Here is a 24833-nt window from a genome sequence, read left to right on the forward strand (position 1 = left end):
CTGGATTAAGTGTTATTTAAATAAAGAAACAGCCAGTAAGTGAAGTTACTGTCTGGATTAAGTGTTATTTGGAGAAAGAAACAATGTACCAAGAACATATACAGGACCTCTGGTTCTCAGTCCTTGGAGTCCTTAGAGTGCCCTAACTGTTGTTGAGAGATCTTTAAGGGAGTGGGATGGGACTGGATCAAATATTTACTATACACATAGCTGTCTGGTAGTACTAATCAATAATGTGGTAAAAATACATTCGGCTTTTAGGAGGCCTGACACTTTGCCCCAATCAGTGAGTGCCTAATGTGATTCTGTTCTCCCTGTCCTCTGGCTCTCTGCTTGGATATTGAAAGTGCATAACAGATGAAATAGGCAGCCTTCCAAGACTCTCTCTGTTGTGTGTAATGCCTAATACTGCTAACAAAAAAAGTTGGTTGGAGCAGGGTCTCCTCTACCCCCCCTCCCAAGCCATTAAATATTTTAGTTTTAAACCTAAACTGGCACACCTGATTAAATTAGTCAAAGGCTTGTGGATAAGTTGACTAATTAAATCAGATGTGCCAGTTAATCAGGTGTTCCCTGAGGAGAAGGTTGGGAGAACCTCGGCTTGAGCATCATCATCCCCACTAACAAGCTTCACATCAGACCTGCTTCAAAAATAATATTATATGTACAGCAGTGTTTCCCAACTACGGTCCTCCAGTACCCGCAACAGCACACATTTTTGTTGTAGCCCCAGACAAAAATACTCAATTCAACTTGTCAAGGGCTTGATGATTAGTTGGCAATTAGATTCAGGTATGTTTGTCTGGGGCCACAACACAAATATGTACTGTTGGGGGGACTGGAAGACGGGGTTTGGAAAACGCTGATGTAACAGTTACCCTGACAGCCTCCCGAGTGGCGCAGCAATCTAAGGCGCTGCATCACAGTGCTAAAGGCGTCACTACAGATTCAGGTTCGATCCCGGGCTGTGTCGCAGCGTAGTCTGAGTTAGGGGAGGGTTTGGCCGGCCAGGATGTCCTTATACCATCGCGCTCTAGCGACTCCTGTGGCAGGCCGGTGCCCATGCACGCTGACTCGGTTGCTAGTTGGACGGTGTTTCCTCCAACACATTGGTGCGGTTGGCTTCCGGGTTAAGCAAGCAGTGTGTCAAGAAGCAGTGCAGCTTAGTAGGGTTGTGTTTCGGAGGACGCATGGCTCTCGACCTTTGCCTTTCCAGAGTCTGTACAGGAGTTGCAGCGATTGGACAAGACTATAATTACCAATTGGATATCACAAAAAAGGGGTAAATAAATAAGGGTTACCCTGACACAATAACACATAGTATAAACCCCTCAAAATCAACTGGACCTCCAAGCCAGTTCCACTGCATTTTTTCATGGTTCCCCTCTAATCAGGGCCCGCTTTAGACCTGGAACACCAGGTGGTTTAAATTTCAGGTAGAACAGAGAATCAGCAGGCTCCGGACCTCGTAGGGTAAGAGTTGAGTACCCCTAACATGAACCATAGTTACACAAGCATAGCAAGCACAATTCAAACCTAGTACATTTTTAGAACAAGCCCATTAAAGCATGTCCGAACCAATGGAGTCTCCCTATGAAATCCTCTTAGCGTCGCAACATAAACCTCCCCAGCTGAAATCTTTGCAGACCTGTTATATAGTTCTGTATTGATAAAAGCTTCCATTTTTAACTGAGCCATGGGCTTAGGGACCTGTCATGTGTTTTCTTTCCTCCTTTTCAGAGCTTCCATAGCCTGCAGCCGTCCCAAACATAGGATTAGAGAAAATATGTAACGTGTGAGGCTTGGGACAGAAAAATACCAATCTAGGCTGCGTGCCAAATGGTGCCCTATTTCTTACACAGTGAACTACTATTAACGAGGGCAGTATGGGCTATTACCCAGTGAACTATACAGTGCACTAGGCAATAGGGTGCCATTTGGGACATAAATCTAGTCTCTCAGCACCCCGTCCTCTCCTCTGGGTTTCCTCTCCTGCACACAACAATAAATGCAGCCTATTCTAACATGCTCGTTGGCAGTCACACCAGCACACCATGTACTGCATTTCAGACTTTTGAATACATAATAATTAAACACCACACTGAATAGCAGCAGGAACATGTCCCTAGATTAATGCTGTTGCTTGAAGATACAGAACAAGATACATATTTAAAGGTAAGCTGTATGTATAGGAACAATCATGCCACTAAGAACTAAATCAGCTAGCCTACATTATGTTGAGGCTGTGAGGAAAGTAGTGTATGGATGATAACAAACAACCTCAGCTGCCTGTTAGTCTCCAAACAGATTTTACAGCAAAAATGTTGTTGGAACTCGGTCCCCTGCTATCCTCCAAACAAATTTGAATTCTACTGGAACACGTGGAGCATGCCACTCTGGAGATGAACAAAAAAACACCACTACAGCCAACCAGCACTTCACTTAGTGAGACAAACATAATTCAGAATTCCCCTGCAGAGATATGGCAATTGACAGAGTGGGGGAGACAGGAGAGAAAATCATGACTAATGACTGCACATAATCCCCCCCAAAAAAGAAAGACTGTGAGCAATATGCTAATGGGAGCTGGCAGGTCCTGCACTCTCCGGCATCTCTCCGAGGGGCACATTTCCTTGAGGACTAACCGTCCGGGACAGGTGGTGTGCCTGAGAGACAGACCCGAGCTTCGGCACTCTGTCATCTGTCACCCCTATTTGTTTACAGGCAGAACACCATTGACAGGACTTATTCAACTAAACCTCTGATTTCTTCCACCCCACTCTGCTTTATTCTTTATCCAAGTGGCTCTCCCAGTGACTAAGTCATCCAAAAGGCAGAATTATTCAGAGAGAGAGAGAGAGAGAGAGAGAGACAGAGAGAGAGAGAGAGACTTAAGCTATGGCTATTGGCTTTTTAAAAATGAGAATGGAGGTTAAGGTGGTGTGAGCCTAGTTGGAGGGGACAAGGCAAAGCTAAACCGCTCTCCCTATGGCCTTGCCATGGCTCAGCCTATTGAGTTGGACAACAGGAATGGCATAGGGAGAGAACGGATCACACTTAAATTTCAGAGGGCTTGGATCATCGTGAAAAAACAGGTGAGATTTGGAACAAGGTTATATCTGTATACTGGCACATGGCTTGCATTGGCTCAAAAACCTTATTATTCTTCATAATATGTTCTACATAGACAATTATCTGTAGTGTTTCAAACCACTACAATTCCCATCAATGCCTGCCTCCTACTCTCCTGCAGGTCTGGGTTTCCTTGCGGTGCTGTTGGAAAGAAGCCCCGAGCTACACTTCCCTTCCAGTATCCCCTGGAAGGCCCTTTGGTGGTGGGTAGTACAAAGTCAAAGGTCCTCTGGAGTGCACTAGCCATCACTACTTCACCTGCACAGTGTGCTAGCATGTTGATGTCTCCAATGAGCATTCCCTTTTAACACATCCTCCCACCCTCAGAGAGCCTGTTACTGGCCTCTGTCAACACCAGGCTTTCTGCCTCCTGCTCAAGTTGTTAACAAGGGAGGGTTGGCTTAAAAAATGGATGTGTGGAAATCTTGTTGCTTTCAATAAGTGTTGATCACATAAATGAGAGAGAAGTATGGTGATGTATTTGACCATATCTTACAGCAATCATTTGAACCTTCATCAATATTTGCCACATTAAGTTAAAGAGGGGCTCAACTTACCGATTCCACCTGCACTTTTCCGGTGCTCATTAACAGGAACTAGATGTGTCTTGGTGGTGTGGCTTGATATGGGTGTGTTATGTTTTCTATATCGTATCCAGGCAGTAATGTTTTTTGTCCATCTTGACAGTGTGAACGTGATTGGTCAGGGAATCCCATGCTTCGCTCGTAATGCATTTACTGCTTTCTAAATATAGCCATCTTTGAATGAAAGTTGTGTGTGTCATGCCAAGATTAGCTCACGAGCGTGAGGATGTTTTAGTTGGAGAAAACCCAAGCCGTTTAGAAAAAAACTCTTATTCTTTCAACATAACATTTGCGACAATGTCTTGTATCATTTGTTTTCTAAATAAATCAGACTGTCTCTAAATAAATGGGCGGGTTGTAGGTTGATTCTGGTGAGCAATTGGATAGCTTTCACTGCAGCACACCGGGCAGCTGTGATCAGGATGATTTGATTATTGCCAACCATGATTAAACTGTGCCAGGCAGTGGTCCCGTGTGGGCAGGATTGGAATCAAAACCCTAACCCTCATGTAAGTCATGGCGACCTAAGTTAAACAAATCTCACAAAACTCTGTTTTAGAAAATACTGACTTTATGACCCAAATGATCTTACTTAGACATTTTATTTCATTTTGGCACTTGAATAAACGTTTTTGTAATATCAATGCCACAGAGTCTATATTTTGCATTCAGTTGCACTTTAAGTAGTTCTGACTTACTGCAGTGAGGTTGATTGTGTGTGTGTGTAGGTAGGTGGGTGGGTGGATGTGTGAGGTGCATGCAAGTGAGTATCCCAGACTACCAAGGCAGCTATGGTACATGTGAACACTGAGTGCAATTAAGGACAAAACACCTCTCAGCTGAGGAGAGAAACAGCATTAGCACAGTCATGTCACCACAAATAAATGATGATCATTAAAGGCAGGTACTGCTCTAAAAAAGGCCCATCTAAAACAATGACAGGCACTTATCGCATAATTAATACAGAACATCTATTATGAAATCATATACCCTTTATTTTCAGCCCACAGACACGAACACACACACGAACAAACATATCTGCAAGACAAAATATTTAGTTACAGAACGTTCACCTGCATTTGGGGATATATTTACTTGACAATGCTCCATTTTGATTTCCCACTGCAGAGAGAGAGGCAGCTACAGTATATCCAGACGAGGCCTTTGTCTGCCACATCAATTAGGCCCAATGTTCACTGTTTAACTCTTTAATTATACGGCCAACTACACTGACAGAGCCAAGTCTCTTCTATACATCTTCACAAAATAATATCCTATTTAAATTAGATCAAAAGTCTGGAAAAATAAACACAGACCACTAACAGCAAGTAAACCTATTAAAAAAAAGGCATTGTACTGCAATAGGGGAAAGATAACTAAAACCTCACCCACCCATACAGAAAATATTGGAAGAGAAGTTTGCATGTTAGGTTTTGTCTCCATCTGTGCGTAGATAAGGAAAGCAATAAGCAATATCATACTGTTGTCTGTTGGCGATGGAAGAAGGGTTTCATAGGTGTGTGTGGTAAAGAGCTCTATTTTCAAGTCGTCCAACAAACGCATGAAGTTTGAGTTGGTACTTGGATTGGAACCGGTGCTTTGGTCCAAATGACATTAAAATAGAACTCTGGCCACACACATCAGTGGATAGCTCAGTATTTTAATTACAATATATCTCAGTATTTGAATTATTTATTTTATTCAGTCATTTCTGCTCATCTTTATCAAGGGTGTCAATAATTTCAGACCTCTCTGTATAACACAGACCCCAATACATCCAGTCCTGCCTGACATGGAAGTCAAAACAGAATAGGAATCCAAACAAAATAGGTAAAGATCCTTTTTCTGTGATAAAAAAAGTAGACATTTACAACACAACCCACTGGCACCGGACTAGTTGAAACCTGAGGCAAAATGTATTTCCCCCCTCTAAGGAGCCTATGATATACAAGTACGGTATGTGTGTGAGGTGTATTGTATTGTCTGGGCACATTCAGTTAACAACCCCATTAACGGAGTCACGAAGGAACCATGGGGCAAAGATAACATCAATCCTGACTTTAGTGGACATTACAGAGTGGCAAAAGCATTGCAACACTCCTGATGTAGGAGGGTTGAGTGTGTGGTGAGGCTAAGGCCTGTGCTGAGGGGAAACATAGTGCCACTGAATGTTTGCAGCTTGTATGCTGCCTGTTTTCTGCCTGTATGCTGCCTGTATGCTGCCTGTATGCTGTTGTTCCCCTGGACTCTCCTGTGTCTCATTCAAGAAATGTGCTCCCTTCCATCTGCCCTCATTTACACTCCTTCACTGATCTGACAAGACTGGATATTCACCAACCCAGTTGTCTCAGTGAGTTCCATGAAGGGAAGTGAACAAGGACAGAGGGAAGGTAACATGGTCAGGGAATTAGACGCAGCCGGGTTTCCTGGCAGGTGTGTGTGTGTCTGTGTGACCACCGGGGTTGTTTATCTGCTATTCTCAGGCCTCTCTTCCCCCATAGTGCCCAGACCGGCCAGGACCTGCCACTCTCCATGTGCCTCCAATCTATGTAGGAGACAGCAACGACTTTGTCTGCTCACTGCTCACCAACGATAACATTCACTATGCACAGACTCAACAAGAAAGGTCAGTGACTTTTCTCCAATCCGTGGGCATTGAATCCTAATAGAATATATGGGTCTATATGGGGCCCATTTGTGTGTGATTCCCTTCAGCATATCGACTATTTACACCTGATAAGGAAGGAGATTTAAACTAGGTTAAAGCTAGAATCTTTAATTTAAACAATAACAAAGCAGACACCCTGCCTCTGTTTTGGTCAAATGTAACCGTTCATAGACAGAACTATGGATGCAAGGACTGACCATCCATGATATCAAAATTATAGTTTTAACCATGTGGAGGCCATAAATTGTTTGTTCATATTTACATTGTTTTCAGACATTGGAATAAAACAAGGTTATATTTAGAGTTTTGATGGGGGTATGACAGTTAATAACTTAAATTCTTCAAGAATCAATGGGTATAATTAATGTATAAGTAAAACAATTAATGTAGCAACTAAGGTTTCTAGCTTAATTAAAAACACAAACGATGGTAGTGGGAAGCATAGATCTTAACAGCATCATGGAACTCTATTCCACATCAGGTAACTGATGCAAGCAGTAGAATCAGTTTTAAAAAACTGATACAAATACATCTTATGGAACAGAGAGGGGACTTTGAAGAGGCATACACGGGCACAGGCACACACATGATAAGATACACACTCTACACACACATACACATGGATGTTGTATTGTAGATATGTGGTTGTAGAGTAGTGGCCTGAGGGAACACACTTAATGTGTTGTGAAAAGTGTTATGAAATGTAATGTCATGTAATATTTTAAATTGTATATAACTGCCGTAATGTTGCTGGACCCCAGGAAGAGGAGCTGCTGCCTTGGCAACAGCTAACAGTGATACATAGTAAATACAAATACAAAGGAGCAGTCCATCCATAACATCATCAATACTTACAGTGCCATCAGGAAGTATTCATACCCCTTGACTTATTCCACATTTTGTTGTATTACAGTCGGAATTCAAATGTGATAGCACACAATGCCACATAATGACAAAGTGAAAACCTGTTTTAGAAAGAACATTTATTGGCAATGAAATACAGAAATATCTCATTTACACAAGTACTCACACCCCTGAGTCAATACATGTACTGTATGAATCACCTTTTACAGCAATTACAGCTGTGTGTCTTTCTGGATAAGTCTCTAAGAGCTTTGCAGACCTGGACTGTACAACATTTGCACAATATTATTTTAACAATTCTTCAAGCTCTGTAACGTTGGTTGTTGATCATTGCTAGACAGCCATTTTAAAGTTTTGCCATAAACTTTCAAGTAAATTTAAGTCAAATTTTAGACAAATTTAGATCACTCTAGAACATCCAATGTCATCTTAGTAAGCAATGCCAGTGTAGATTTGGCCTTGTGTTTTAGGTTATTTTCCTGCTGAAAAGTGGATTAATCTCCCAGTGTCTGTTGGAAAGCAGAATGAACCAGGTTTATCTCCAGGATTTTGCCTGTGCTTAGCTCTATTCCGTTTCTTTCTATCAACAACAAAAACTCCAGAGTCCTTGCCGATGACAAGCATACCTATAACATGATGCAGCCACCACCATGCTTGAAAATATGAAGAGTGGTACAATACTCAGTGATGTGTTGGATTTACCCCAAACATAACACTTTGTATTCAGGACATAAAGTAAATTTATTTTCAAAATGTTTTGAAGTTTACTTCAGTACCTTATTGCAAACAGGATGCATGTTTTGGAATATTTTTTTATTCTGTACATGCTTCCTTCTTTTCCCTCTGTCATTTAGGTTAGTATTGCAGAGTAACTACAATGTTGTTGATCCATCCTGAGTTTTCTCCTATCACAGCCATTACACTCTGTAACTGTTTTAAAGTCACCACTGGCTTCATGGTGAGGTCCCTGAGCAGTTTCCTTCCTCTCCGGCAACCGAGTTAGGAAGGACGCCTATATCTTTGTAGTGACTGGGTGTACTGATACACCATCCAAAGCCTAATAATAACTTCACCATGCTCAAAATGATATTCAATGGTTGCTTTTTCATTTTTACCCACCTACCAATAGGTGCCCTTTTTGCGAGGCATTGGAAAACCTCCCTGGTCTTTGTAGTTTAATCTTTGTTTGGAATTAATTTCCCGACTGAGGGACCTTACAGATAATTGTATGTGCAGAGTACAGCGAAGAGGTAGTCATTCAAAAATCATGTTAAACACTAGTATTACACAGAGTGAGTCCATGCAACTTATTATGTGACTTGTTAAGCAAATGTTCACTTATTGACTCAAGACATTTCAGCTTTTCATTTGTAATGATTTTGTATACATACAGTAGCTACACAGGCTGCTTTAACTAATCAGCATTGAGGATATGTCCTCCTTGTAGATCCTTCCCTCCTCCAGTACAAAGTGCCTGTAACGGTGTCCCAAATCTTTATTTTTGATTTAACCTTTATTTAACTAGGCAAGTCAGTTATGAACAAATTCTTATTTACAATGACAGTCTACCCTGGCCAAACCCGGACGAGGCTGGACCAATTGTGCGTCTCCCAATGGGACTCTCAATCACAGCCAGAAGTGATACAGCCTGAATTCAAACCAGGGACTGTAGTGAGACCTCTTGCACTGAGATGCAGTGCCTTAGACCGCTGCACCACTCGGGAGCACCCTATTGTCTATATAGTGCACTACTTTTGAGCAGAGCCCTATTGCTCCTGGTCAAATGTAGTGCACTAAATAGGGTGTCATTTGGGACGGTAGACCTGTGAGACAAGTGATGATTCGCTAGTCTCAGACATATGGGAGGGAGTGGACCAGTTTCCACCAAACAAACACCCTAGGGACCAATGTTTCCTTGACATGGAACTTGGTGCGTATTTCCCTAATTCATTGAAGCAGTAAGGTCTTCAAGATGACAATGCTCTCCACTCTTAGTGGTAAGTCATTGACAAAAATAGGGAATTAATATAGGGAACTAAGCAAAAGGCTCATGTAAATATGGAGAGAGCACACCAATCCAATAATTTATCCTATTTAAATCCATAAGAACACGTTATCGCTTGCAGCACTCGATGTAAATCGGAAGCCACTGTGACATGCTTTTCCCAGTAATCTCTCCACTGTTCAATTATGTATAGGCATGTTGACCCTATCAAAAAATCAATTACTGACAGGTTGACAATACCCTGCCTCATCCCAGAGGTCTCAGCACAGCTGTCTGTGGTTATCTCTAGTCAACACACTCCATAACATGGTTTAAAACACCATTGCAGTCTGAACTGAATTCTCACTGCTGCTGATATTACCATAGACATTTAATCATGGACAAATTGTGCCAGATAAGTTGATTTTCCTAAGAGGTAGGAAGGTTAATAGAAAGGAAAAGTTCCATGAGCAGCACTGAGTGACAGTACATTCTCAGCTTACTACTTCAACACACTGGCTGTCTTTAGTCTGTGACCAAATCTGAGCTTCTTCCCTCCACTGTCCTCAATCCTCCCCTGCCCTCTCCGCTCTCCACTCTCCACTCTCCACTCCCCTATTCCTCTCTCCTCTCTCCATTCTGCTCCTTCTTCCCTCCACTGTCCTCAACCCTCCCCTGCCCTCTCCACTCTCCGCTCTCCACTCTCCACTCTCCACTCCCCCATTCCTCTCTCCACTCTCCATTCTGCTCCTTCTTCCCTCTTCCCCTCCTCTCCTCTTCTCCTCTGAGCTCCCCTCTCCTTCCTGTGCCTCAGTCTGGTTAACTCAAGGGCATTGTAGCGCCTCTTATCTGTGGCTGTGATTCATCAGCCTGTTTGGTAAATAAGAGATGTTATCATCATGGTGCTCTTGGTGGCATTGAAGACCCATGTCCTAATCAATAACATCCAATTCATCATAGATCTGCTGCTTTGATTAGCTTAGCCTAATCCAATACACAATTTGGCTGTCCATTACCAAGGCAGGACAAAGCAGTGGTGAGCATGTTGCTATCAATGGTAGTTATGAGTTTAGTGCTGATATAAAGCTAGCAGGCTTTGCAGCAGGCCGGGCGTGGGGTGAGGACAGGACAATCTCAGCCAGGCGCTATTAATTGCAAATCCACTCGGGTCTCCTTCTGATGCAGAACCCGTTGGTTAAACAGCCTAGGCAAGGCAACACCGCAGGCGGTTAAGTGCAGGAGATGGTAAAAAGTTAATAATTGTTCCCCGGATATAGCTTAAAGGCAGAGCGAGGTAAAAAGGATGAACTTTTCTTTTTTAACACCGGGCGTTCTTGAATCAGAATCTGTGAAATTGCGTAGTGAGAGAGTGTAGATAATGTGTTAGGTTAAGTACCATGTGGGGAGGCGGTGGCTCCGTCTGGAGGGAGCTCAGCGAGCAAACTGTTATCCACTTGAGAATGCAGATGAGCTGAACAAGTATGAACCGAGGTAATGAATACAAAACTGCTTTCAAAGCCTACATCAGACCTGACCTACTCCGGGTTCAAAGACTATACTTCCTTTACAGTAGGTAAACAACACGTTGGCACTATGAAATTAAAAGGATAAAATCAAGTTTCTAACCCTATGAAATAAGCAATACGAGCCATTATGGTACTGTTAACATGACAACGATTTACCCCATGGGTTTAGCGAGGAACTTTACTGTAGAGTTAACAGACATTAATTGCTCAAAAGGTTGTCAGACCCTCTACATATACAGATATTTGAACCTCTCATTACAACAACCTTTTTCCTCCAATCGCAGGGCAATGTGTGCCATTCACATTATTCTGGTAATTTACATACAATTATTAAAATACAGTGCTCGGTTTGGAGCTCATGGTATCAACTTAAAAAACTAAATAATTGAATTTGATGACAATAACTCCTCATTTAGCAACATACCGTTGAAGTGGGAAGTTTACAAACACTTAGGTTGGAGTCATTAAAACTCGTTTTTCAACCACTCCACAAATGTATTGTTAACAAACTATAGTTTTGGCAAATCGGTTAAGACACCTACTTTGCGCATGACACAAGTAGTTTTAAACAGCTTGGACATTTCCAGAAAATGATGTCATGGCTTTAGAAGCTTCTGATAGGCTAATTTACATAATTGGAGTCAATTGGAGGTGTACCTGTGGATGTATTTCAAGGCCTACCTTCAAACTCAGTGCATCTTTGCTTGACATTATAGGAAAATCAAAAGAAATCAGCTAAGACCTCAGAAAAAAATTGTAGAGCTCCACAAGTCTGGTTCATCCTTGGGAACAATTTCCAAATGCCTGAAGGTACCATGTTCATCTGTCCCATATTAAGCAAGTATAAACACCATGGGACCACACAGCCGTCATACTGCTCAGGAAGGAGAAACATTCTGTCTCCTAGAGATGAACGTACTTTAGTGCGAAAAGTGCAATAAATCCCAGAACAACAGCAAAGGACCTTGTGAAGATGCTGTAGGAAACAGGTACAAAAGTACCTACATCCACAGTAAAACGAGTCCTATATTGACATAATCAGAAAGGCCGCTCAGCAAGGAAGAAGCCACTGCTCCAAAACCACCATAAAAAACCCAGACTACGGTTTGCAACTGCACATGGGGACAAATATCGTACTTTTTGGAGAAATGTCCTCTGGTCTGATGAATCAAAAATTGAACCTTTTGGCCATAATGACCATTGTTTTGTTTGGAGGAAAAGGGTGAGGCTTGCAAGCCAAAGAACACCATCCCAACCGTGAAACACGGGGGTGGTAGAATCATGTTGTGGGAGTGCTTTGCTGCAGGAGGGACTGGTGCACTTCACAAAATAGATGGCATCATGAGGACAAATTATGTGGATATATTAAAGCAACATCTCAAGACATCAGTCAGGAAGTTAAAGCTTGGTCTCAAATGGGTCTTCCAAATGGAAAATAACCCCAAGCATACTTCCAAAGTTGTGGCAAAATGGCTTAAGGACAACAAAGTCAAGGTATTGGAGTGGCCATCACAAAGCTCTGACCTCAATCCTATGGAAAATTTGAGGGCAGAACTGAAAAAGCGTGTGTGAGCAAGGAGACCTACAAACCTGACTCAGTTACACCAGCTCTGTCAGGAGGAATGGGCCAAAATTCACCCAACTTATTGTGGGAAGCTTGTGGAAGGCTACCCAAAACGTTTGACCCAAGTTAAACAATTTAAAGGCAATGCTACCAAATACTAATTGACTGTATGTGAACGTCTGACCCACTGGGGATGTGATGAAAGAAATAAAAACTGAAATAAATCATTCTCTCTACTATTATTCTGACATTTTACATTCTTAAAATAAAGTGGTGATCATAACTGACCTAAAACAGGGAATTTTTACTTGGATTAAATGTCAAGAATTGTGAAAAACTGAGTTGAAATGTATTTGGCTAAGGTGTATGTAAACTTACGACTTCAACTGTATTTCTGGCTCACAGCCCTCCTACCACTTAAAACAGAACATCAGTCACTTCACTTTTTGTTGTTGTTAGATAATGCTCCATTCTGATCTCTGAAATAAATGAATTAGCTCGCCACTTTTTTATCCATTATTTTACCAGGTAAGTTGACTGAGAACATGTTCTCATTTGCAGCAAAGACCTGGGAAATAGTTACAGGGGAGAGGAGGGGGATTAATGAGTCAATTGTAAAAATGGGGATTATTAGGTGACCATGATGGTTTGAGGGCCAGATTGGGAATTTAACCAGGACACCAGGGTTATTACCCCTACTCTTAGTATAAGTGCCATGGGATCTTTAATGACCTCAGAGAGTCAGGACACCCAATCCAAAAGATGGCACCCTACACAGGGCAGTGTCCCCAATCACTGCCCTGGGGAATTGGGAATTTTTTTAGACCAGAGGAAAGAGTGCCTCCTACTGGCCCTACGTCACCACTTACAGCAGCATCTGGTCTCCCATCCAGGAACTGACCAGGACCAACCCTGCTTAGCTTCAGAAGCAAGCCAGCAGTGGTATGCAGGGTGGTATGCTGCTGGCTTGCTAACAACCATTGGATGTAACATAAAACCAAAACAGTGAACTTTTCCCTAATACTTTTCCCATGAACTTCCTGACTCACACAGAGCAAAAATAATCAAAGTTCTGACTTTCATTTCCCCCATTATCAGTCACACAACAATTTCACAGAACAGCAATCACACAATAATGAACTCCCAGAAGCAATTAAACAGGCTTTCCTGCAGAGGGACCTTCATGAATACCAGAAAGACTCTTTCCGCTTTTGAGAAGCCACTAATCAGAGCACATTCCAGACGAGGTGTCACATCAGTTGTGTTCTCCCAGAAATCCCTTCAGGAAACAGAACTAAAGTGAAGGCTTCTAATCAACACAAACTGCTTTATAGAATGCATCCAAAATTGCACCCTATTCCCTACATACTGCACTATGGGCCCTGCTCAAAAGTAGTGCACTATATAGGAAATAGGGTGCCATTTGTGACACAGACCTAGGCTGTTCTGCACGTCCCTCTCTGACACCAGCCTGATGGGGTTTAATTGGGCTGAACATACCATCTCCTTTATATCACACTACATGATATCTTCAACACAACTTCACAACTTACCTGTTGACATTATGAGGGCAAGTTGGAGTGTTTTTTTCAGGTTTCGGGTGAAGGATAGAATTATGTAATAAAAAATATATTAAATGTTTTCGGATATCAGCCTAATTGTTGCTTAACTTTAACTGTCTTTGGAAACTTAAAAAAAGACAACTGCCTATAGACTGAAAAGTATCTGTAGTAACAATATGTTAGCTAAATGTACCTTACTGTATCAGGTCAAAGATGATCTTAATCACAAAATGTCATAATTTAGTTTCCCCAAACAAATATGCAGTGCTGATTGCAAGCCCATGATCCCACACATGGTCACAGTGAATCCCTCTCACTATGCAGTAGTTAGACTGGGTGGCGATAGAAATTATGCATCTTACACGCATTAATTATTAAATTACATAGAACTACAGAAAATAGCATATCTATGGGATCATAGCCCTCAAATTCAACCCTGGACCTAGAAGCCAGTTCCACTGCTTTTATTTCATTCTCCCCCTCTAATCAGGGACCGATTTAGACCTGGGACACAATAGGTGCAATGAATTATCAGGTAACAGAAAACCAGCAGTACTCCAGTCCAGACCTCCAGGGTAGGATTTGAATACCCTTGGATTATAGGATCTCTATGGATTCTTACCAGTGTTCTGATCCATGTACTCCCGGGACACATGTTCATTCTGGTGCACCCATTCTCCATTACACTTGAAGAAGATCTGCAGTGCGGGCACAGCCCGACAGAGCAGCTTGATTGGGTTGCTCTTGATGATGTAGGCATCTTCTGGCTCCTTCATGAAGTGAGGCAGGGTACCTGGGACTGACGGTAGGGAGTCTGGCAGGATGTCACCTGTGGCTCCTGCAAAGAGAAAGACAGATTGAATGATTGAACTAACCAATCAAATACATTCTCATTGAAAAGGGTTAGTATTTAACTAACCCTTTTTCAGATCAGCAGTTGTCACAAGGTGCTTTATGGATTTGCAGCCTAAATCCTCAAAGAGCAACCAATGCAGTGTTCTTCTGGGTGACCATGACTGATTTTGAAAACAAAACCTAGCGCTGATAGATATGTTAAGCTTTCCGCTAGCATTTTGAGCTAAAGGAAAGTAATTCAAACTACTCTTCTATGATGTGTCCTAGAATTAAATGATGCCTGGAAAAATTGTTTCTCAAAGAGGCAAAAAAGTGTCACTGTTAACTTGGGGTCTATAGGAACAATTGATCTTTCACATACCGAGGCAATACTTTGGATTCACAATTCTCCCCATGTTCATATTGAAAATCTGTAATTCTCTGCGGAGTGACAATGTTTCTCATTCTTCACAAGTTAACATCGTCAGAAAAGAAGAATACAAGGAGAACAATTTAAGCAATTCTCCTCCACTCTAGTCGATATCCGTCTTTTCAGAGCAATTTGTCGATGAATGTAATCAGAATAGACCACCAAGCAGAGGCATTGGGAGAGGACTGATTACCCGTACTGTGACTGTTGAGCCTGACTGCATCTTATCTCCGCCGCAAACCCTCCTCTTTGTGCAAAGAATGTCTTTGTGAAGATGCCAAAATGCCCAATATGTCCCTACTTTAGCACAATTCATATCAGGTTATTCCTTCAAGTCAGTTCAGAAAGAAGCTGGAACAGGTTCGACTGTCATTCTACCATAGAGTACCTCATTGGTTTAATAGAGAGGGAAACATTGATCTAACAACAAGGCTACACAATATTAGATGGGATTTTAGTTCAAGACAGATCTTGGATGCATTCCCAAATTGCACCGTACTGTTTCCCCTTCACAGTATTCCCATTATAGTGCAGTATACCTGACTAGGGTCCTATGGACTATAAAGGGGATAGGGTGTCATTTTGGGTAAATTTCTGGACTCTTCATGTGAAGCCTCTAGTTCAGAACAGCCCTCTACTCCTGGGCCCAGAACAATAAGGAGGAACAGGACGTCATCACTGAGCAAATCCCAGAACTAAACCTCAATCCCATCAAGGACAATATGGTTAAGCCATTCAGAGATGTACTGTAAAAGCCCATGAAAGCTTTTATGTCCCACCATCAAATCCAATTTTGTCCACTGAAATCTAATCACCCAGCCCCACTTTCTACCACCACCTCCCACAAATGTGGTCATGGCTAACAGACAAATCAATGAACGCTATGGTGCACTCACCAAAAAACAGATTATAGTGTAAACATACATCCAAACTTTGGAGTACAGGGCTCAATACATAAGGCCAGATTGGGGTTCATACTTTCAGAAATTACCCTGGACTTTTGAAGATTTGGAAGGTCATTTTGACAACAATCTCAAGATTTGTCGCACACAGTTTGCCAAGAACTTTCTTTCGTTATTGACTGCAGTCATAAAGGCCTTGAGCACTAAATAGGTATTTTATAAATGGAAAAATACAAATGTATAGGTTGTCTTAGTTTTGACAAAGAAATGAATGCATTGAAGTATAAGAGTAAACTTTCGGCAAAACAAGTATGTAACTATTCTGTTCTATTTCGTTCTGTCGTGTTCAAAAAGCTTGAAAAAAAACCTACTCTTCCACTGCTGTTTTTTTTTACTCTTCATATTTTTCAGTCTTCTTTCACATTGTTATGTTGTTGAGTACATTATTGAATCCAAGCATGTATTTTCACAATGCATAAATAAATCATGCTTTTGACCATGGATTTCCTAAACAGTCCTAAAAAAAGGCCCTTAAAAAACAAGTGACAATGTAGGTATGACATAAAGAATCAGGCAAGCAGAAAAGAGACACTAACTCGTAATCTTCCCAGATCTATGAGTGACAAATTGAAAATAGTTTCAAGCAGAAGAAGATTAAATGATGTTATTTCTGCTACGGGAGGTGGATTTGAGGAGGAAGGGGATATACAACTTGTATAATGAATAATAATGCCAATAATGATACATCCTCTGTAAAATACATTCCAGACAGATTGTTCATTTCTATTTTACTGATGCCTTTGCTTGTCTCCTTTTCAGGCAGCCATTTGTTTCTAGCATCAAAAAAGAGAACACAATGTGACGAAATCTTTAACTATTTTTATACAGCACATGAGTGGAAAATCCCAAAATTCACTCTTGTGATATCCCCCCACAGCCTTTTGGCTCCTTATCCATGTATCACAACAAGTTGGGAAGTAAGTACATGTTGTGTCTATGGATACTGCAAGCTGTGTCCTCATAGAGGGTAGTCTTCCTCAGTTAAACTCTTTCTAGTATGAATGAACACCACGGCCTGTGGTGGTGTCAAACCAAGCCTACCTTCACTCCTCAGCTTAGTTTGCAGGTCATTTTTAGAATGGTGAGTTATGGCAAAACTATCATAATCCTTTTCATCCACCATTGACAAGTGTATAGAGAATCCCCCTTTTACAGAGATGTGGACTCAAATGTTTCCACTCAACTTCGATGACTCGAAAGACCCGGGAGACTTGTTTAGATTTCCCCATCCCTAAAAGGTATCACACTCCTCTCATTCTCTAACCGCCTCTACCATCACCTTCTGATATTAGACAACCAAGCACAGACCTCTCTACGCGCACCCAGTGGGTGGGAGTGGGCAAACACTCAACTCTAATTGGACATTTCTCGCTGTCACTCAAACTATCTGTCAACGCTAGCAGAGAAAAAGAGGCGAAGCGAGAGGGTCCACTCCCGTTAAAATCTGTCGACACATGAATACAGTGACATACAGAGCCATAAGCAGAATGATAAGCAGACCGCCTGCCTTCCCGCCTTCGGGACAACAACTCCCAATGTCAAGGGAGGAGTACATCTCATCATTATATATAGTATCTCTGACGCTAGTTCGTCAATTGAAAGAGACATTGACTGAGTCTGTAATCATCATGGCATCATCTGGATCAGTTCCCAAAAATCGTTGCATTCGGTTTCAAAGACTATGTGGTGGTGGGGAAAAAAATGGCTGCAGTTTGTAAAACATGTGAGTCCAAAATCAATGATGAAATTGCAAAAACCTCAAAATTTGTCAGACATATGAAGTCCCATAAAGATAGGTAAGAATTTAATTATTGCTGTGTGAACTAGCTAGCTAACGTGAGGTAATGTATTGGAACTTACTCAAATCAAATCAAAGTTTATTTGTCACGTGTGCCAAATACAACAGGTGTAGACCTTACAGTGAAATGCTTACTTACAGGCTCTAACTAATAGTGCAAAAAAAAGGTATGTGTGTATGTGTGTATGTGTGTAGGTAAGTAAAGATATAAAACAACAGTAAAAAGACATTTGAAAATAAGAGTAGCAAGGCTATATACAGACACTGGTTAGTCAAGCTTATTGAGGTAGTGTGTATATGTAGGAATGGTTATAGTGACTACGCATATATGATGAACAGAATGGCAGTAGCGTAAAAGAGGGATTGGGGGAGGCACTTGGTTACCTGTTCAGGAGTCTTATGGCTTGGGGCTAAAAACTGTTGAGAAGCCTGTCTCAGCCTCCAGTATTCATGCTGCAGTAGTTTATGTGTCGGGGGGCTAGGGTCAGTTTGTTATATCTGGAGTACTTCTCCTGTCCTTTTCGGTGTCCTGTGTGAATTTAAGTGTGCTCTCTCTAATTCTCTCTTTCTTTCTCTCTCTCGGAGGACTTGAGCCCTAGGACCATGCCTCAGGACTACCTGACATGATGACTCCTTGCTGTCCCCAGTCCACCTGGCCGTGCTGCTGCTCCAGTTTCAACTGTTCTGCCTTTGAACATCTTGGCCATGTTCTGTTATAATCTCCACCCCGCACAGCCAGAAGAGGACTGGCCACCCCACATAGCCTGGTTCCTCTCTAGGTTTCTTCCTAGGTTTTGGCCTTTCTAGGGAGTTTTTCCTAGCCACCGTGCTTCTACACATGCATTGCTTGCTGTTTGGGGTTTTAGGCTGGGTTTCTGTACAGCACTTTGAGATATCAGCTGATGTACGAAGGGCTATATGAATAAATTTGATTTGATTGATTTTTGTCCTAGATTTGGCACTCGGTACCGCTTTCCATGTGGTAGTAGAGAGAACAGTCTGTGACAGGGGTGGCTGGGGTCTATGACAATTTTTAGGGCCTTCCTCTGGTACCGCCTGGTGTAGAGGTCCTGGATGGCAGGCAGCTTTGCCCCAGTGATGTACTGGGCCGTACGCACTACCCTCTGAAGTGCCTTCAGGTCGGAGGCTGAGCAATTGCCATACCAGCCAATGATGCAACCGGTCAGGATGCTCTCGATGTTGCAGCTGTAGAACCTTTTGAGGATCTCAGGACCCATGCCAAATCTTTTTAGTTTCCTGAGGGGGAATAGGCTTTGTCGTGCCCTCTTCACGACTGTCTTGGTGTGTTTGGAACATTCTAGTTTGTTGTTGATGTGGACACCAAGGAACTTGAAGCTCGCAACCTGCTCCACTACAGCCCCGTCAATGAGAATGGGGGCGTGCTTGGTGCTCTTTTTCCTGTAGTCCGTAATCATCTCCTTAGTCTTGGTTACGTTGAGGGATAGGTTGTTATTCTGGCACCACATGGTCAGGTCTCTGACCTCCTCCCTATAGGCTGTCTCGTCATTGTCGGAGATCAGGCTTACCACTGTTGTGTCATCTGCAAACTTAATGATGGTGTTGGAGTCGTGCCTGGCCATGCAGTCATGGGTGAACAGGGAGTACAGGAGGGGACTGAGCACGCACCCCTGTGGAGCTCCAGTGTTGAGGATCAGAGTGGCAGATGTGTTGCTACCGACCCTCATCACCTGGGGGCGGCCCGTCAGGAAATCCAGGATCCAGTTGCAGAGGGAGGTGTTTTGTCCCAGGTTTCTTAGCTTGGTGATGAGATTTGAGGGTACTATGGAGTTGAACACTGAGCTGTAGTCAATGAATAGCATTCTCACATAGGTGTTCCTTTTGTCCAGGTGGGAAAGGGCAGTGTGGAGTGCAATTGCATCATCTGTAGATCTGTTTGGGCGATATGCAAATTGGAGTGGGTCTAGGGTTTCTGGGATAATGGTATTGATGTGAGCCATTACCAGCCCTTCAAAGCACTTCATGGCTACGGACGTGAGTGCTACGGGTCTGTAGTCATTTAGGCAGGTTGCCTTTGTGTTCTTGGGCACAGGGACTATGGTGGTCTGCTTGAAACATGTTGGTATTACAGACTCAATCAGGGACATGTTGAAAATGTCAGTTAAGACACCTGTCAGTTGGTCAGCACATGTACTCACGTTGGCTATGGACAGTGTGATCACACAGTCGTCCAGAACAGCTGATGCTCTCATGCATGCCTCAGTGTTTCTTGCCTCGAAGCGAGCATAGAAGTGATTTAGCTTGTCTGGTAGGCTCGTGTCACTGGGCAGCTCGCGACTGTGCTTCCCTTTGTAATCTGTAATAGTTTCCAAGCCCTGCCACATCCGATGAGTGTCAGAGCCGGTGTAGTATGATTCAATCGTAGCCCTGTATTGACACTTTGCCTGTTTGATGTTTCGTTTCAGGGCATAGCGGGATTTCTTGTAAGCTTTCGGATTAGAGTCCCACACCTTGAAAGCGGCAGCTCTACCCTTTAGCTCAGTGCGAATGTTGCCTGTAATCCATGGCTTCTGGTTGGGGTATGTACGTACACTCACTGTGGGGACAACGTCTTCAATGCACTTATTGATAAAGCCAGTGACTGATGTGGTGTATTCCTCAATGTCATCGGAAAAATCCCAGAACATGTTCCAGTCTGTGATAGCAAAACAGTCCTGTAGTTTAGCATCTGCTTCATCTGAACACTTTTTTATAGACCGAGTCACTGGTGCTTCCTGCTTTAATTTGTGCTTGTAACGTTAGCTAGATAGCTTGCAATGGCTCCCCTTACCATGTGTCCAAAGTGGACAGCACATTTAGATTGTTGTTTTGTTTAACATCCCTATGCAGGCCTACTACTACAACATAAAATATATGGTAAATTCAGACAATTACCTACTGAATTATATCAGTTTCCTAAACGTTATGTTCATTCATAATTCAACAAAAAATGATGGTGAGATGAAGATTTGATAATCTCCATCATATAAAGCAATTGACTAAATAATACAGTATAAGAATGTTATAGCTTTCATGAATACCAGAAGAGGAAGATGATCAGCTGTGACCCTCAGCAGCCACACATCTCCCAATTCATAGAGACATGCTCGGTGGTAACTTCCGGCGCTGACAGAGATGGCCGCCTAGCTTCGCGTTCCTAGGAAACTATGCAGTTTTTTTTTTACGTGTTATTTCTTACATTAGTATCCCAGGTCATCTTAGGTTTCATTACATACAGTCGAGAAGAACTACTGAATATAAGATCAGCGTCAACTCACCATCAGTACTACCAAGAATATGTTTTTCGCGACGCGGATCCTGTGTTCTGCCTTTCAAACAGGACAGCGGAATGGATCCCATGCTGCAACCCCAAAAAACAATTCCGAAAAAGAGGGAAATGAGGCGGTCTCCTGGTCAGACTCCGGAGACGGGCACACCGTGCACCACTCCCTAGCATTCCTCTTGCCAATGTCCAGTCTCTTGACAACAAGGTTGATGAAATCCGAGCAAGGGTAGCATTCCAGAGGGACATCAGAGACTGTAACGTTCTTTGCTTCACGGAAACATGGCTCACTGGAGAGACGCTATCCGATGCGGTGCAGCCAACGGGTTTCTCCACGCATCGCGCCGACAGAAACAGACATCTTTCTGGTAAGAAGAGGGGCGGGGGCGTATGCCTTATGGCTAACGAGACATGGTGTGATGTAAGAAACATACAGGAACTCAAATCCTTCTGTTCACCTGATTTAGAATTCCTCACAATCAAATGAAGACCGCATTACCTACCAAGAGAATTCTCTTCGATTATAATCACAGCCGTGATTCCAGCCGTGATCCCCCCCCAAGCAGACACATCGATAGCTCTGAACGAACTTTATTTAACTCTTTGCAAACTGGAAACCATTTATCCGGAGGCTGCATTCATTGTTGCTGGGGATTTTAACAAGGCTAATCTGAAAACAAGACTCCCTAAATTTTATCAGCATATCGATTGCGCAACCAGGGATGGAAAAACCTTGGATCATTGTTACTCTAACTTCCGCGACGCATATATGGCCCTGCCCCGCCCCCCCTTTTGGAAAAGCTGACCACGGCTCCATTTTGTTGATCCCTGCCTACAGACAGAAACTAAAACAAGAGGCTCCCAAGCTGACTCCACACTCCAAGACTGCTTCCATCACGTGGACTGGGATATGTTTCGTATTGCGTCAGTTAATAATATTGACGAATACGCTGATTCGGTGTGCGAGTTCATTAGAACGTGCATTGAAGATGTCGTTCCCATAGCAACGATTAAAACATTCCCTAACCAGAAACCGTGGATTGATGGCAGCATTCGTGTGAAACTGAAAGCGCGAAACACTGCTTTTAATCAGGGCAAGGTGTCTGGTAACATGACCGTATACAAACAGTGCAGCTATTCCCTCCGCAAGGCTATCAAACAAGCTAAGCGTCAGTACAGAGATCCAGGATGTCTTGCTCCCAGGCAAACTAAACTTTTTTGCCCGCTTCGAGGACAATACAGTGCCACTGACACGGCCTGCAACGGAAACGTGCGGTCTCTCCTTCACTGCAGCCGAGGTGAGTAAGATATTTAAATGTGTTAACCCTCGCAAGGCTGCAGGCCCAGACGGCATCCCCAGCCGCGCCCTCAGAGCATGCGCAGACCAGCTGGCCGGTGTGTTTACGGACATATTCAATCAATCCCTATACCAGTCTGCTGTTCCCACATGCTTCAAGAGGGCCACCATTGTTCCTGTTCCCAAGAAAGCTAAGGTAACTGAGCTAAACGACTACCGCCCAATAGCACTCATCTCGGGTCATCATGAATTGCTTTGAGAGACTAGTCAAGGACCATATCACCTCCACCCTACCTGACACCCTAGACCCACTCCAATTTGCTTACTGCCCAAATAGGTCCACAGACGATGCAATCTCAACCACACTGCACACTGCCCTAACCCATCTGGACAAGAGGAATACCTATGTGAGAATGCTGTTCATCGACTACAGCTCGGCATTCAACACCATAGTACCCTCCAAGCTCGTCATCAAGCTTGAGACCCTGGGTCTCGACCCCGCCCTGTGCAACTGGGTACTGGACTTCCTGACGGGCCGCCCCCAGGTGGTGAGGGTAGACAACAACATCTCCTCCCCGCTGATCCTCAACACTGGGGCCCCACAAGGGTGCATTCTGAGCCCTCTCCTGTACTCCCTGTTCACCCACGACTGCGTGGCCACGCACGCCTCCAACTCAATCATCAAGTTTGCGGGCGACACAACAGTGGTAGGCTTGATTACCAACAACGGCGAGACGGCCTACAGGGAGGAGGTGAGGGCCCTCGGAGTGTGGTGTCAGGACAATAACCTCACACTCAACGTCAACAAAACTAAGGAGATGATTGTGGACTTCAGGAAACAGCAGAGGGAACACCTACCTATCCACATCGATGGAACAGTAGTGGAGAGGGTAGCAAGTTTTAAATTCCTCTGCATACACATCACAGACAAACTGAATTGGTCCACTCACACAGACAGCATCATGAAGAAGGCACAGCAGCGCCTCTTCAACCTCAGGAGGCTGAAGAAATTTGGCTTGTCACCAAAAGCACTCACAAACTTCTACAGATGCACAATCGAGAGCATCCTGGCGGGCTGTATCACCGCCTGGTACGGCAACTGCTCCGCCCTCAACCGTAAGGCTCTCCAGAGGGTAGTGAGGTCTGCACAACGCATCACCGGGGGCAAACTACCTGCCCTCCAGGACACCTACACCACCCAATGTTACAGGAAGGCCATAATGATCATCAAGGACAACAACCACCCGAGCCACTGCCTGTTCACCCCGCTATCATCCAGAAGGCGAGGTCAGTACAGGTGCATCAAAGCTGGGACCGAGAGACTGAAAAACAGCTTCTATCTCAAGGCCATCAGACTGTTAAACAGCCACCACTAACATTGAGTGACTGCTGCCAACACACTGACACTGACTCAACTCCAGCCACTTTAATAATGGGAATTGATGGGAAATGATGTAAATATATCACTAGCCACTTTAAACAATACTACCTAATATAATGTTACTTACCCTACATTATTCATCTCATATGCATACGTATATACTTGTACTCTATATCATCGACTGCATCCTTACTACATAACTCGGAACAGGAAGATTTGTTGGTAGAAAAAATATTCAAAGTGGGAAAAAAAAGGTCTAAACTTCCCAGAATTCTTGAAGCACCCCAGGATTCCGACAATGAGTCGTTTGTATCACTAGCCACTTTAACTATGCCACTTTGTTTACATACCCATCTCATATGTATATACTGTACTCGACACCATCTACTGTATCTTGCCTATGCTGCTCTGTACCATCACTCATTCATATATCCTTATGTACATATTCTTTATCCCCTTACACTGTGTATAAGACAGTAGTTTTGGAATTGTTAGTTAGATTACTTGTTGGTTATTACTGCATTGTCGGAACTAGAAGCACAAGCATTTCTCTACACTCGCATTAACATCTGCTAACCATGTGTATGTGACAAATAAAATTTGATTTGGTTTGATTTGATTTGTACAACACAAACCATCCACAGTAAAAAGCTATCACCAATTCCACAATGTCACATCTTATTGTGGATTGCAACATACCCCTGCTCATCATTGAACACAAGAGCTTTCGTCACTTTTTGGAAAACATATTGGGTATTGTGTAGACTGATACCCCATTTAACTGATCCCCAGTCCTTAGGTAAAGCTTTACAGTGCAATATGAATGTCAATACACACAATAGGCTGACTGGGGAGCTGCAATTTATAACCTCTTCACAGTTGTGTTTTGTGTGTGTCACTGAGTAGACTCATACACCTTTTCGTTGCTTCACATTCCAACCTTGTT

General features: G+C 43.0%; 1 pseudogene; it reads right to left on the minus strand.

Moving 5' to 3' along the window:
• The window catches only part of LOC124036511, a 262702-nt pseudogene that overhangs the window by 67903 nt on the left and 169966 nt on the right, over positions 1–24833 (minus strand).

This window comes from Oncorhynchus gorbuscha, linkage group LG05, assembly GCF_021184085.1.
Source record: "Oncorhynchus gorbuscha isolate QuinsamMale2020 ecotype Even-year linkage group LG05, OgorEven_v1.0, whole genome shotgun sequence".
Taxonomy (NCBI): domain Eukaryota; kingdom Metazoa; phylum Chordata; class Actinopteri; order Salmoniformes; family Salmonidae; genus Oncorhynchus; species Oncorhynchus gorbuscha.